Below are 16,863 nucleotides of genomic sequence, written 5' to 3' on the forward strand. Positions count from 1 at the left end.
GTTGTCGTTCCCAGGCAGGCTCACGGCCCCCTTACCAAAAATTAATGTGTGAGGTGGGTCAGATGCATACCGGGAGTTGTAGTTCTCCATATACCTCATTCCTTCAGCACCTCCCAGCCTTGTTACCTGATTTGCTGGTCTGTTGGAATTGAAAAGGGCTCCGGAGTCAAGTACACAAGATAATACGTCTGGGTCAGGGCACTAGAAATGTGTCACAGTTGTAAGTGCTTGTATGCCATGCACAAAGCCCTGGGTTTGCTCCTCGGCGCAGCATACGCCTGGCACAGGTTTATAATCCTGAACGTTTAGGCAGAACCAGAAGGTCAAACAGGTCATCCTTGACTACATAATGAGTTCAGAACCACTCTGGAATACAAGCCTGCATAAAACACATACAAATGCGCGTGCGTACACACACACACACACACACACACACACACACACACACACACACACACGCATGCGCGCACACACTCACACATACGGGATGGGGGGCCCTGGCTCGGTGGTTAGGATTACTTTCTACTCTTGCTGAGGATCCTGTGTTTCTCAGAACCCACAATGGTGCTTCAGAATTATCTTGAAGATCAGACACACTGTTGATACATATATGTAAGCACAATACTTACAAAATAAATCTTTTTAAGCTAAAAAAAAACAAATAAAAAATAAATAATATCATAATTATTAGTGATCCAGGAATGGTGGTGTGGAGGTAGGAGGAACAGTTCAAGTTCATAGTCATCTTTGACAAGATCCATGAGCTCTTGCCACAGATCTGTGTCTTGGCAGATGGTACAGAACTAAGCAATAAGGGTTGTGAGGAGTGGGTCTGAGGCCCCTCCAGCTGGTCTTCAAGTTCCCCAGGCCTCTCCCCAACAAACCCCTTGCTCTTTGTCCAAAGCCTAGGCTACTAAGCCCCAGTCTTCAGAGGCCTAATGTCCTCTTTCTCTTGGAAGCCTGTCATGGTGCCACCTAGGGCATAATAAGAATGTTTGCAAGTATTTCCACATAGCCCATTCAGCATCCTACCACTGGATATACTGAAAGAAGTACCCAGAGGGACACGGGACAAGTCCCTTCCATATGCTTGATCTGGCTCTCCAGGATTCCCAAGAGTGAAGTGAGCAGAAGGAATTGTGGAGACAGTGATCTTTGCAATGTGTGTATGAGGTCCCTTTGGAGCTGGAGACAACAGATCCTCTCCTCCAAAACCTCCAGGCTTCTATGTGAACACAGAGATACCCCTCAGAGCACTATGAGGAAGGATAGGCTGCCCAGCCTCCCAGGTCAGCCTTACTACAGAAGCCCGGCAGGCACAGCTCTGTGGGTGCTCATGCAGTATTCAAGGGAGAATGCATCTCCCTCTACTCACCAGCTGGGCTAAGGCAAGGAGCTTGCATGGAGACTCAGCTTCTGCCCATCTGGTGCCATTCTGTACCTTGTCCAGTTTCAGTCTCTGCTTCAGAGAACATGCTGTCCCCTCCCTGCCTGCCTATAGGAAGGCGCGTGCTCGTAGAGTACCTGCTGTTTATGCTGGGGATGCAACGGGGAGGGTTGAGTGAAGTTCCTTGGCTGGCAGATCCTGTTTTCCTGCGATGGGCCAGCCAGACAAGGCTCTGAAGACTCTTTTTTTCTTTTTAAAGATTTATTTATTTATTTATTTATTTATTTTATTTATTTATTATATGTAAGTACACTGTAGCTGTCTTCAGACACTCCAGAAGAGGGCGTCAGATCTCGTTACGGATGGTTTTGAGCCACCATGTGGTTGCTGGGATTTGAACTCAGGACCTTTGGAAGAGCAGTCAGTGCTCTTACCCGCTGAGTCATCTCACCAGCCCGAAGACTCTTAATTAAAGCAACAGAAATTAGTTTTAGCCACCCCAGAGGAAAAAAAGAAATGTACAGAGTGGTCCCTAGGGGCTCTCTCAGAATCTCCACTGGCCAAGAAGACTAGGTAAAAGTCGGAAGTTCATTCAACACAGGGCCCACCTAGGCAAACACAGTACTACCTTCACACTGGATCCCCTAGTCCAGGCCCTACCTCACAAAGCTTGACAAGTAAGATCCAAGCAACCTGTAGCTTGTAACACTACTTACACCCTTAGGGTCACCTTCCTATCTATATGGTTTTCAAGAACAGAACAAGTCAGATGCTCCCAGAGCCAGTCAGCTCTCCATCTCAATTGGTCTGAGTATGACAGGTCCAGGGCCCATCTAGGAACCAGAGAGCCAGTCTTGGCAGATCTGTGGCAAGATGGCTGCCACACCAGGTACTGGTTCCACTCCAGCACCAAGAGTTCACAGGAGGAGGTGGCTGACAGGAACATGGCCCTCCTTCCCATGGCCTCCTACCCTCTGCCCTGGCAAGCACCCTGGGGAAACATGCCCTGTGTAGTGTCATGTACATGTTATGTTGTAATGTAGTACATGTTGTGTTGGCATTAGCTATGGTAGACAAGGTGGGAAGGCTCTCCCTGCAAAAAGGGCATCAGCTCTGATACAAATGCTTCTGCTAGTCATGAACAGGACAGAGTCCCCACACTGCAAATTTTACCAAAAAAGGGGGATACTGCAATACCTGGAGCAGACCACTAGAAGGCGCGAATAAGCCACTGTCAGCTCAGAGCAGGTATTTGTGAGTTGGCTGGTTGTATGGAATGAATGTGCATACTGTGTAAGCATGTATATGGATGTACATATGTTTGTGTACAGATGTATATGAATGCATTTATATGGGAGTATGCTGGTGTGTGTTTGTGTCTGTAGGAATACCAGTATGTATGGTACTGGTAGGTGGTGAACATAAACGCAGGAGCAGGTGTGCAGGTGAGCAGGTGAGCAGGTGTGCAGGTGTGCAGGTGTGGGTTCGACCTGGAACCCCAAGGCTTGGCAACCTGCAGAATGGGATGTGTAGAGCACTGAGGAGCAGCACCACCAGAGGAGGTTGCTGGGAATGGGCCATGAAGGATAACTGTGTTTTCCAGGCAACAAGTGAAGGAAATAGAAGGGCATGCTTCCATGCTCCCCTGTGGTGCACTGAGGGGATCCAGTTTGAGAAGTGTATCTCTGGTCCAACACTTTACAATAGGAGAGAGGGGAGACAAAGCCAGTACCAGGTCATCTGATTCAGCTTCTAAAGAGCCCCTATCCCCCCACCCCACCCCACCCTCACCCCAAGGCCTTCCTGAGCTGCCTAAACACCAGCCACCATGGCTGACCACGGTTAGAGTGTCCTGGGATAGCTACAGCTCCACAAAGGAGCCTGTGGCTCGAAACAACAGGAATGTTTTCTCACCTGTGCTGGGGATTCGTGATCAGCATCAAGTTCCCATTGGGACTGGCCATCCCAGGCCCCTCCCAGCGGCTCTCTCAGCCCTGGACACCCTTAACCTTGGCTCATATAGCTGGACTATTCCCTGCTGAGTCTTCGTGTTCTCTCCTCTTTCTTTCTTGGTTTTTGTTTGTTTGTTTGTTTTGTTTTGTTGGTTGGTTTTTTGTTTTTTGAGACAGGGTTTCTCTGTGTAGCCCTGGCTGTCCTGGAGCTCACTTTGTAGACCAGGCTGGCCTTGAACTCAGAAATCTGTCCGTCTCTGCCTCCCAAGTGCTGGGATTAAAGGCGTGCACCGCCACCGCCTGGCGTGTTCTCTCCTCTTATAAGGAAACCCGTTATTGAATCAGCACCACCCAAACTAGAACAAGCTCATCTGAGATCTTAAACCAAAGGACCTAAAGACCCCCTCCTTCAAAGCCATATTCTCGGGTTCCAAGTGGGCATGAGTTTGGGGACCTTCAAGTTGCAGCACTAGCGGAGAGGCCGTGGGCACTTACTAGCACAGGACTGTGTTGCTGTCCCCTATCCTCCCTATGCTACCCCATTCTGCACATACAAGCCCCCGCCTCCCAGTGACATTTGGGCTCAATTTTGACCTCTCAGCTCCCCGGGAGGTCAGCCCCAAGGATCCAGTGCCCAAGGTGGACAGAAATGAGGCAGAAAGAACCTCCCACCCCCAAGCCACAGCATCAGGAGTTGTGAAATGTGAGTGATCCCCAAGGTTAATTAATTATTACATTAAAATGCACCCGTTAAGGGGCCGCAAACAGGAAGTATTAATCACCATCTCCTCAGACTGACAGGCGCATTTCCCTAAGTTCTGCTGGCTGCTGACTTAACCAAATGTTAATCTCCCCGCGGCTGCCATTTCCCATGAAGTCACAGCTCATGAATATTCCGACATCTCAATTTGCTTTTTATAAGGACAGACTTATTATTTCATTTTTAAGTTTACTGTCATGAATAGTAATTTGCCAGCTCCCAAAATAATGAGATAGCAGCCATCATTCCAGTCATCTGGGAGCTGGGCTCTGTTTCTTCCTCAAGGGACCAAGGGGACACCAGGACACCTTGCCACTCTATCAGCTTAGGGGAATATCAGTGGTAGAACCAAGAGCAGGCTACCCCTGCCCCAGCACTGGGATACTGTCCACTCTTAGGCTCCTGTGACTGGAGCGAAAGGATGGGAAGCTTGGCCCAGACCAGCACAGGCCCCGAATTCAAGTCCTAGCTTTGGTGTAGGCTAGACCTGTGTAACCTTAACTTCCACAAGCTTTTCTGTCTGGAAGTATGAACTAGGACTGGACACCTAGCTGGACTTTCTGCATCTCCTCTGTGTCTCTGAAACAAAAAGTCAAAACCCAGGGGTCTGGCCTGATGTCAACCTTCCATTTTGCGCTAGTAGAAATGGTGGTGCCTCGGAACTGGATGAAGTGGTAAAGCCTCCTGCAGCCTTTCTGGGAGCAGCTTCCTGGGGCTATTTCTACTGTTTAAGGCAATTTTAGGCTGGCCCAAGTGCCCAATAAACCATAGCAATTCACTAAACTCACAGTAAGTGAAACATCAGATTTCATGACGCCCTTCCCTGTTTGTTCCTGTAGGAAGGGACATATTCCAAAATGCCTCTTTGAAAAAGAGCCCACCCCTTCTGGCACTACCTTCATGGGGCCGCCGCTTCATCCCAGCCTGAACGAAGAAAACCTCTTTTCCCAACCTTCAAAGGTTCCATTTGCTACCAGGTGCTCACCCTCTGCAACCAGACTGCCGTCCCTCACCTTGCCCTGTGACTCACTTAGGGCAATATCTATAATAGAACCAATAGGCTCAGATTTAGGCCCCTCCCTCTCCCAGGCTCCACCTTCACAGACCTCTGGGACTCTATGTAACCTGCCCACTTCAGGTCCTCCTGGGTCTTCCCTTTCCCCAATGTGCCTATGTGCCAGCGGGTGGTCACCATATTTGCCCTGGCTGTTTAGAGAGCATAGATGAGGAAGTGGGGATTTAGCGTGGGTAAAAAGCTTGCCTAGTGGGCTGGAGAGAAGGTGCAGCTGTTAAGAACCCTGACCAGTTAAGAGCACTTCCAGGGGGGACCCAGCAGCCACATGGAAGCTCACAACTGTCCGTAACTCCAAGATCTGACACCTTCACACAGACACACATGCAAGCAAAATAAAATGCACAAAATAAAAATGAAAATAAAAGCTTGCCTAGCAAGCTCAAAATATTGAGTTTTGTCCTCAAGCTGAAAAAGGAAAGACTATAGGAGAGGCCACGACATAGAGCAACCCTGCACATGAAGGGGTCTAAGAGAACAGCTACTTGTATATGTCAGGACAATAGCCCAGAGGTTATGTGAGAAAACAAGATTCCTTCCTGGGCATGCTGACAGGTCTGTAATCCCAACACTTGGGGGTCAGAAACAGAAAGATTGCTGTGATTTCCAGGGAGTTAGAGACATGAGGATTACTGCAATTTCCTGGCCAGCCTGGCCCATGTAGTAAATTACAGGCCAGCCAAAGCTACATAGCAAGACCCTGTCTCAAAAGGAAAGACATGGAGAAGGTAAAAAGGCATTGGGTACCCTGTGGACCCACGGTGCCCCTCTGCTGGTAATCAGAGTATGGTCCAACAGGCTTGAGGCACCAAGTATCTGGTCAACCTGAGGGACACCAAACAGTTCTGCCTGCGTACTCCCCATGGAAATTATTGGATTGGGATCAAAGTTGTACTGTAACCAGTGTCTTTCACCATCCTGGAGCCATGTTCCTGGGCTCTGATTGACTGGGGCCTGCAGAGGCTTGGTTTACTGGAAGGCTGCATGCTCTTCACTGGAATGTGTGGGACGTGTGGTGGTTTGACCCAGTACCATTCCAGTGGAATGGTGATCCCTACTGGGAGAGGATCCTTCCTGGGGTGAGGCCATTGCACATGCAGTTGTCTTTAGCATCCTAACTCTTGAGGCCAGTAGTGGGCACTAACCTTCAGTAGCACACCCTTGGTCTCCCTTTGACAGGATGATAAGCTCTCTTAGGGGGATTCCACCACCCCAGGTGGAAAGTCTTGGGCCAGGTGTTGTACACAGCAAAGAACAGAAGCCAGACTTTCCCCACTTCCAGTCCTAGCCTTGCCTGGACCTTCCTCTCCTGACCAGGCTCTGAAAACCAGATTCCCAGGAAACTCCTGAGAACATGGAGAGAACCAAGAAGCCCAAAGATGAGGAACAACCTTCTCTGGGACACTAATACAGCAGAAGATGAGACCCAGGCTTCTGGAGCCCCACTGGGGACTATCTGTGGGCCACCAGCATAGTCCGTCCCTCTACTTAGATACGCATAGCCCCAGGAGGTTCATCCTCTGTCTCCTTCATCAACAGAACCTTGTGGATACCTATTTGTAGGGACAAAGTCCTGCAGAATCCTGGAAAGTGTCACCAAACATTTGCCCTGCTTTTGTCACTGACAAGAACAGGCAGAGCTCAGAGGGAGCCAGGCCTCCATTTCCCAGGCAGGTTCTCCGGACTCCTTCTAGATCCATCCCCACTCCCTCACACCTTCATGCCCTTTTTGTTTGGTTGGTTGGTTGATTGGTTGGTTGGTTGGTTGGTTTGGTTTGGTTTGGTTTTGGTTTTTGAGACAAGGCTTCTTTTTATATCTTGGAACTGACTCTTTAGACCAGGCTGGCCTCGAACTCACAGAGATTTGCCTGCCTCGGCCTCCTGAGTGCTGGGATTAAAGGCGTGTGCCACCACTGTCCAGCCGCATGTTTTTTCTCTCTCTCTCTCTCTCTCTCTCTCTCTCTCTCTCTCTTAAGATTTATCTATTTAATGTATATAAGTTCACTGTCGCTGTCTTCAGACACACCAGAAGAGGACATCAGGTCCCTTTACAGATGGTTGTGAGCCACCATGTGGTTGCTGGGAATTGAACTTAGGACCTCTAGAAGAGCAGCCAGTGCTCTTAACTGCTGAGCCATCTCTCCAGCCCCCAAATGCCCTCTTTTTTTAAAAGACTTATTTATTTTTTTGTATTTTAATCTATGAGTATTTTGCTTGTGCACATGAATGTGAGTGTGTGAATGTGTGTGTGTGTACATGTGTGCATGTGTGCATATCTGCTATGTGTGTGACTGGTCCCCATGGAGGCTAGAGAATGGTGTCCTGGAACTGTAGTTAAGGGTATTTTTAAGCAGCCATGTGGGTGCTGGTAATTGAACCTGGGGTCTTCTGAAAGAGCAGCAATGGCTCCTAACTGATGATTCATCTCTCCTGCCCATCAGCTGACTTTCTTGCTGCTCTCAGACAGGGCTGTGTGTTGATGGACTGATCCTGGTGGCTCACAACCATCTGTAAAAGGACCTGATGAGGCGATTGTCACTCTTAGCGTCACATAAAGGAAAATGATGATCATGGCCCCCACAACATTGTCTTACTCCTGTTAGGTGAGCCAGGGCACAGGGGCCACTGTCTGTGGTATGGGCTATGGCTTCTAGTTCAGCACTAATGCATAGGAAGATGTTCAGTAGCTGGTATTCCGCGCCCGGATGCAGGAAGAACCCAGCGCCACTTCTGGGAACACAAGACATTTAAGTGACTTCCTTGATGAATATTTCATGATTTACATTAATGGCTTTCTGGTGTTTTTCATAACAAAACTCTCCACATTATGTTGGGTTAAACGTGGTTATTCCGGCTCTCTCTCTCTCTCCCCCTCTCTTCCTCCCTCCTTTCCTCCCTCCCTCCCTCCGAGAGCGAGATACAGTGTCCCTCAGCCCTCTATTAGACTCCCCTTCTGTGAGGAGTTACATCACAGCTGTGACATAAGATGGGGACTGTTGGAGCAGCTTGTGCCCCATAGATGGCCAGGGCTATGCCTTGAGCCATTTTACAAAGTAGCCTGGGGTCTGAGGCTGGAGAAGCCCAGCCAGGACCTCGTTCATATGTCCCAGCCTATGAACTGTGTGGCTTATCCAAACTCAAACTCTAACCCAGAAGTTACCACTCTCCCAGGAATCTACTCTTTTTCAGTAACTGAAGCTGCATCCAGGTTCGCTGCTTCCTTTACTTGGTGTCCCATCCTGTCCCAGAACACTACACACCATATCTATTGTTTGTCTTAGTTCCACTTGGCTGTGACAGCATCTCAAAAATTCTCTCCTTTGGAGGCCTTGATGGCCTAGAGTCTCCCTTTGGCTGGGTTTTACCTTCCATGACCATGGTGTTGGCCTGTAGAGGCCGCCCTCATCCCACCTGCCAGTGCAGATTGTCAGCCTTGATCACCTGACAGAGACCGTGCTAGGCTACACTGCAATAAGCTACCATCCCATTCCTGCCCCTAGGAAAATAAGTCACTTGCCCCTCTCATGTGAAGAGTGAGCAATCAGGCACCTAAGTGACTTGGAATTTTCTTCTGTGTGAGAGATTTGTCACTGGTCACCTGCCCACCTCCTCACTCACTTCATTTAACATAGACCCAAGAGCAAAACCACTCCAGCTCTAACCCAGGGCTTCTACTACCTTGGCTGTTGGCCTTTCTTGTGGGTTCCTGTGCCCTTTGATATAGACATAGCTGTTTTCATTCTTGAGGATTTCTAAACACATAATTTTGTAAGTTTTTTTTAAAAAAAAAGATTTATTTATTATATGTAAGTACACTGTAGCTGTCTTCAGACAATCCAGAAGAGGGAGTCAGATCTTGTTACAGATGGCTGTGAGCCACCATGTGGTTGCTGGGATTTGAACTCTGGACCTTCGGAAGAACAGTCGGGTGCTCTTACCCACTGAGCCATCTCACCAGCCCAATTTTGTAAGTTTTAAGTCAACTATATAGTGCATGTGTGTGCGCATACACACAAACCCACACACACTAGTATTTGGGGTTCATCTATGTTGTAGTAGGCATTGCAACACTTTCCTTCACAAGGCTGACAATCCCCAGGAATTTCCCAGAGCCATAAGATATATGTATTTAGCCTTTGTCCCTAGTTCCAGACACAAGTTCCTCAAATGCTAGGAAGAACACAGGATAGAGTTGATATTGCCACCACCTGACGTCAGGGAAAGGTAGGGCTGGAGGCTGAGCTCGAGGGCGGTACCTCTGAGATGGTACCTCTGTGAAGCTTCTCAATTGGGTTGATGCTGGAATTAGGCCCTCCCTCAGATTACTCAAGAGCTCCCATTTCTCTGCCCTGTGCATCGTCACCCAGGATCTCACTGAGCTGGATCCTAGAAAACAATGAGCTAGTGACTAGTCGAGTATTGTCCTGACTAGTATTGTCCTAAATCCCACAAATCACCTTAGCAAATTAGCCAACCTGATTAAGTAGTGTGGTATGCAGCAAGTCATACACAGAGTATACAGGAGGAAACAGCAGGATAGCTCAGCAGGTAAAGAGGTCTGTCACTCTAGTTCAATATCCAGGACCCTTATAGTGAAAGGAGATAAGCAACTCCCACAAGTTGTCCACTGAAGTCCACATGTGTACCATGACATGGCAAGAACATACCCACATATACTTCTTATCAGGACATCAGGTGAACAAAGCCCAGCAAAAAGGGCATGTGGGCACAAGGGCACAGGAAGGACCCTTCACAATGACCCTACCTGAAGGTGCACAGGAAGGGTCAGGGGTGGCTGGGTGCCTAGGTGAGAATCTGCCAAAGCCCCCACCTCTGCCCCTGGATAAGGTTCCTCTCTTTCTTCCACCAAGAGGCTCTAGGAAGCTGCAAGTGACCCGGGGCAGCCAGCACTCAGACGCTGGAAGGAGAGCACAGAATAGCCACTGTCCAAGACTCCAAGTCTGAGTTGAGCTTCAGGGTTAGATGGAGCCTTGGGCTTCTCATTAGCGAGTCTCAGAGGACCTGAGCTATGGAGGTTGGCAGGGACCTGCCTGCTCTAACCAAGAGGCCACATGGGCATACTGTCTCTTCCCCTGGGATACTTAGATAGCTTATTGTCTAGAAATGTTCCTGCTAGGACAGAGGTTGGGCCTCCCACAGGCACACTCAGAGAGCCAGCACCTACCTGGTATCCAAACTGCACTGTCCTGGGCTGAAAGCCCTGCTGGAGACAAGGTGTCACCATTCTTACCATCCCTATAGTCTTTGTGCTGAGGTTCACATGACAGAAGGCACTGGGAGGGAGGGTTTCCATCTTTAAGTGACTACACATGCCTCCTACACCCTGGGTGTCCTTCAAGAGCTCATGGGGCAACTGTGAGCTGGGCACTGCCCATACAGCCCAGCACCCAGGTTCCCACAGTGACCACAGCAGATATCTGCCTGGTCCCTGTGAGGCAAACTCTAGCCTGGGCAGCAGAAATGTGGTTGTCTGGTATGGCCATACTCTCATGGAAAACAGGCAGATAAAGGGAGGGACTGTCTGCCTGAGTTGATCCAGATATTAATTCCTTCCCCAACCCCAGCCACTTTATCCTTCCAGCAAAACCAGATGTTTTGATAGACTGGTCCTGCCCAGTTGGCTTTCCTGGTATCAAATGGGATGGCCTAAGCCTAGTGGCCAACCAGGTACCAGCAACTCCTTGAGCAGGCTGGGACACAAGTGCTGTATTCATGTTTTCTGTTGAGGAGGTGGCAGGGACTCTGTGTTCTCCTGGTGCTTAGCCAGACAGCATTCCCACCCCTCCCCAACTCCAGTGTTGAGTCTTGGGCACTGCTTATCCCCCAGATACACATAGCTTACAGTCCAACCCCCAGAGACACCCTTGATTTGAAAGGAGGTTATCTAGGTAAAGGATCTACAGGCTTAAATGAGATCAGAAACCCCATGTTTCTGATCTAGAAACTAGAGTGACAGGACAACCTACCTCCCATTTGTCAGACCACCAATGACTCCTGGTCTAGGTAGTGGAAATAGGGACATGAGCATCTTCCATCCCCACAGGTTGTCATGGAGACACTTAGCACTGAACTCTTGACATTGAGCATAGATGAGATGCATGAGTTCTCTGGATTCCCTTTACTTCAAGTGCTCAGGCCACAGAGCTGATGAGTCACCCTGATGGTCCTCTCAGCCTCTCTTCCAGTGTCTTCCATCTGACTCTCCCACTGCACCATCCTTTCCCATTCTCCTACCGTACCCTGCCCAGCCTCCCCTGGGTCCCCCTTATGTACACTCCACTTAATGGGGACTTCCACAGAGGCCAAGCCTCCACCATGACCTGGGGGAAACATGCCCAGTGTGTCCTTCAGGTTTATGTCCACAGACTGAGGAAATGAGGCTAGAATATGGATGTGGACATTGTACTCTTGAGCTGGAAGCTATGTTTTAGCCATGGGGCAGGGCTTGTCTGGATTATCAGGTCTAGGGCAGCAGAGTCACAGCCAGCATAATTCTTGACAGCTGCCCGCTATGGAGTCAGCGCCCTTGCCTTCTGTTCAAGGATGGCGAGGAGTGCAACCCAAAGTGAGCAGACTTTGTCACTCAAGAGGCCATCTAGGACAGGACAGATGTCAAGGCCCCGGGACCTCATGACTAGTGGGATTTCAGAAGTCACAAAGCCTTAGCACAAATACACACAGTATTCTAACCTTCGGCAATCAGTTGACTCCACATCATGTCCCATTGAAGCCAGGAGACCCTTGGAATTCTTCTGAACCCCAAGCCCAGCCATGTGTCTGTGTGTTGAGGACAACCTACCTCCCATTTGTCAGATGCCCCACCCAAGGGCAAATACATTGGAACTCCCTAGGCAGCAATGACCCCCAACATGACTTCTCTGGGGTACAGCCATGTCAGAGTTGAGTGGTACCAACCAGCTTCTGTAGGGCACAAACCAGCTGTGGGAAAGTGAAGAGGGGGAGATGCTGATGAAAGAGAGCCCATCCCTTAGCTAAGACCCTGTTCCTCTAGCTGCGTATCGCCATCATGGGAAGAGAAAACACACAGGGAGGGATGGGGTGGGGAACCAGTCAGCCAGGACTGCGTCATCCCTGCTCACCCTCAGCTGTAGAGACCCTTCCCTGTCAAACCCAGGGCCACTGCTACAGTATGACCCTGGGCATAACCGTCAGATACACCTAGGCCCTGCCCAGTGGCTGCTTCTCTCTAGGAGTTCTAAGGAAAGCCCTCCTTACGTAGCCCTCCTAGGGCCGGGCATTTCCCAAGCTGGCACGAAGAGTGAGACCAAAAGTAATTCCTAATTAAATAGAACGTGAACCAGAGGATTGTAGAGTGATTTCCCAACTCAGATGGAGCTGAAGAACAAACACCATTCCTGTCACTTCCACCAAGTGTACATGTCTACAAAGTGGGTCAGACAGGGCTAGTGAGGAAGCCGGGCCTTTCCGGGCACTGTGCTTTGCCGAAGGCACTTTATAGAGCTCCTACCAGCAAAGGGAAATGACTGCCGCCAGCCTGATTTATTTGCCCCGACACTTTGCAGCACTTCAGATTAATAAAAATATTTAATAAAGAATCAAGATGGTTTATCTGTAATGCAAAGAGAATTGCATTGCCTATATTTTTATTACTGAAAAATTGGAAGCAGGAAGAAATAATGTTATAAGCTACTGTGTAAATGACAAAAATACCCATTCTAGTAGTGTGCTTTGCACGGCAGCCTCTCTCTGCCCTGTAAACATAATGTATGGGTCGTCTCTTTCCGTGGCTTGCGCAGCCTGCTCACTGTGGACTTAATATCGCCCCACTCTCTATGGCGCAGGGAAGTGATTAAATAAGAAATAAATTTGGCTGTCATTGCATTTAAAATCAAATCAAGGATCATTTGTTACCCCAAATGAAGCTGTTCTCCTTCCCTGCCTGTGAGTAGGCTGCTATTTGCCGAACCATTTAGAAATGTGTGTACAGTAAACTGGCGCGTAATGGCTTGTACTATAACATGATCTTTATGGGGCTGCCACGCCGGGCTGCAGCTGGAGCCCAGAACAGCACAGGGCTTTTTAAATTTAAAGTTATAGGTGTGAGATCCCGCAGCTTGTCTCCCATACATCTGAGTCTTGTTGACAGGGATCTGGGGCAAGATGGAAGGAAAAGGGGCTTCTGTCCTGGTCCCCTGTCCTTCCTCCTCCATTAGCTCTGCTTTGGCTAGCTCACCCACCCTCAGATCCCCAGTGCTAACTGAGGTCACAACGGGCCCTACAGGGTGGGAGGAAGGTTCTCCTTCAAGGAAGCCGGCTAGGGCTGTGCATAAGTAACAAAGAGGTCTCAAGTCTCAAGTATATACCTGGTGTTTAGGGGTGACAAAGCATGGCATTCTAGAGCTCAGGGGTGCTAGGCAGCCCCCTCAATGACTAGATCCCTCCAGGCTCTCACACAGTGGGCAAAGTAGCCTCCATTCTGCTATGTTGGTTTTTTTGTTTGTTTTGTTTTTCAGAGTCTCTAATGAGAATAGTTTGACTGGCTTTAGCATACAAGAAGTCAAGGCTGAGGAAATGCGCTGAGCCTATCTATACCTTGGGCTGCCTGTCTCCAGCCGATAGTGCTAGGTTAAGAGCCAGAGAAAGCAGACTCCAAAATGGGTTGAAGTCCTGACCCCCACCCCCACCCCAGGTCCTTAGGAAGTGCTTTACATCAGGTGGGTGGCTGGGGATTAATTAATTAATTAGTTGAGGTCTGGCCAACTGGAGTATAGAGGTCCATGACTATGCTGTGGCCAGTGTTCTCAGGATACAGCCACACAGAGGCAGAGACGCTACTTCTGGGCAACAGAGGCACAGACAGGAGGCTGAGAATGCAGGGGTTCCAGACACCACAGGGCGGTTGATGAGGAGGAAGGCCCACTCACAAAGAGACATGGGACACCTGAATTTGAGGGGGGAGCTCTCAGCACTGGGCTTTGATCCAGGTAGCACAGGACTCTGGATGCTAGATGCCCCATGCTCCTAGCCGGGCCTGGCTCAGGCCTTGAGAAACACCACCATTGAGGGAGCAAGTGACCATGTAAGTGAATGAGTGAATGAATTGGTGAGTGAATGAATGAGTGAATCTCCTTTTTCCAGCCCTCTGCATTCATCTTTTCTGTGAAGCCACGTGTTCCTGCTCAGCCATGAGGTATAATGATACAGGTACCTGCCTGGGTCAATCAGGCAGCAGGGACAAGGGACAGGACTATGCTGAGCTGGAAGCCAGCTCTGGCACTTAGGGTCTGCTGGCAAATGCCTTGTAGGTACCTTTGCTGTGGCCTGTGCTGTTTTGTTTAGAAGAAAGGAGCACCTCTCATACCTAGAGAAACCTCATGGTGAGCCCATCCTGGCTGTGCTCTGCCCAAATACTTCCAGCCACAAAGCTTTGGTCCCCAGAGCCACAGAGATCGGGAGGGGATGCTTCGCTGGGGTAGCTAGGCTAGAAAAGCTTCCTGGAGGTACCAATCAGCCCACTCCCTAGCTAACAACAGAAAAGACCCTGTCACTGGCCTCCAGTCTAGACCCTCCACTCTTTGCATCTCCAGATCTAATGTCTCTTTTCAACTTTTTCAAAGTTGTCACCTTTGCTCGGCTTGGGAACGCTGTTATGCTCTGTCTCCACGCTCCACGTTCTTCACCGGATAAGTAAGGGCTGGGCAGTGTTTGTGTTGGAACCTGGAGAAACGGGCCTCATACCAAAGAAAAGATCCAAGGTACCCCCAGGGCAACCCTTTCTCCTGCCTGATCCTAGACATCTTCCTGCCCAGCCTCTGCCAGTTACTCCAGGGACAACCACAGTCCACACCTCCATGTCAGTCACTCCTAGTTGCTGTCTTCATCAGGAAGACTTGTTAAAAGCCTATGAAGTCCAGATGGAGTAGGAGCAGGCTTGTCCCCTGCCCTAGCTAAGTTCTCAGAGGCCTCACCCCTGTGTTCTCTGGGGATGATATGGATCCCCAGTAGCCCGTGTGGCCTTGGCTTCTCAAGTCAGATCCCTGTTCACTACGATTGTGTTTCTACATCTTGCATCCTGGCCAAAGAGTCCCCCCACCCACCTTCTTCACCTCTTAGTTCCCCTTTTTGTTCAGGAGATACTCCAGGGCTTCCCTTGTGCGCATACTAGGCAAGTGCTTTGCCCCTGAGCCACAGTCCCAGCCTGGATGCTTCTTTCAAAGATGAGCAGAACACATCTCCTGGAGCCTTCCTCCCAGTTGTCTAGACTCCTGAGGAGGCTCTCTACTAGTATAGAGCCTGCCACTGACACGCTGTGGGTAGGGAGCAGACAGTGGCAACAGCAGGGGTATGTGAGGGCCTGGAGGAGGGGCTGGCTCACTGGCTCTGAAGTCACAGCAGGCAGGAAGGTCACCCCTATCTGGTGGCAGTGACAAAAGCAGATCCTGCCTGAGCTGGAACCTTTCCTGGAAAGTGGGGGCCCCACGGTGCCCACTCTGAAGGGCTTGTGGGAAGAAATTCTCAGGCCGTGAGGGACACATCTCTGCCCTCTGCCCCTAGCTCCAGACTGAGCCCTAATCTCTGATCCCAACCCACACAGAGTCTCATATCTCACTGGAGCCGCACCAGCATTCGTCAAGCTGTCAACCTTCAGAGACAGTCTGAGCAACCCCTTTCTACCAAGGCTGGGGGGCGGAGGGGCAGGGCAGGACATTTTCCCTTCCCACCGTAGGTGGACAGCATCTACCAGCCTAGTGAGCTTGTGTAACGGTCTTTCACCTGGTTGAGCACATGGGGTGAAGATCCTCAGCCCTGGCTTGTTGGATGTCCTGCGTCCATGCAGTCCAGGAGCCTGTCCAGCTTGCATCCACAGCTGTCTTTGCCAAGTACATTAAGGTTAATGTTGCCATCTTGTTAATGGCCTGCTGTGTTATAATGTGTAACATAAACTTAAAAATTAATTGCCTCACCTTCTGAAGTGACTCTAACTGCTCCTGAAAGGAAATATGGCTAATAACTGTAATTTTAACATTGATTCTTATAGGGAGGTTATGTTTGACCAAATATCCATTGTTAATTCATGATTTCACCTTTTCCCTTCCCTCAGGCTTGGGGTGGGGGTGAGGTCTTACTATGTATTTTTAGGCCTAACTTGAAAAAAGCCCCAAGTAAAATACATCAGTCTTTGTGTATCCATTGTGAATTGTGGCTGCAGGAACTACACATGGTTACAGGGTGCCTGACTTGCCCTAACACCTTTCTAGTGTTCAGCTAAGTACTAACACTGGCCCACAAACACAGGCAGCTCTAAGTTCCAGGTGGGCAGGTTTTTTCCTTATCCATAGGGAATACATAGGATGCAGAAAGCGAACCCCTCTTTCCTGTTGGCAACAGTCAGCTAAAGTGGAATCGGTAGGAATGGGAAAGGGTGACCTCTGTAGCTAGCAGCCTCACCTCGGCTTGTTAATCAGAGGCAGATACTCTTCTCTTGCCACTTGGGGGTTGGGGGTGCAAATCCTGGAGACTGGCTGCACATTGCAGCTCCACCACCCCTCAGTACAGCTCCGCTTCTCGGAAGTGGTAGACAGGATCTGTTTCACTTCATGATGATGAAGGCAGTGAAGCAGGAGAGAGAAGAAGCCAAGGACCAAGACCTGGAGATAGGTGTATGCCCGTGTGTGTGCACATTCGTGTG

This window comes from Mus musculus, chromosome 2 (genome assembly GCF_000001635.26).
Source record: "Mus musculus strain C57BL/6J chromosome 2, GRCm38.p6 C57BL/6J".
Classification (NCBI taxonomy): domain Eukaryota; kingdom Metazoa; phylum Chordata; class Mammalia; order Rodentia; family Muridae; genus Mus; species Mus musculus.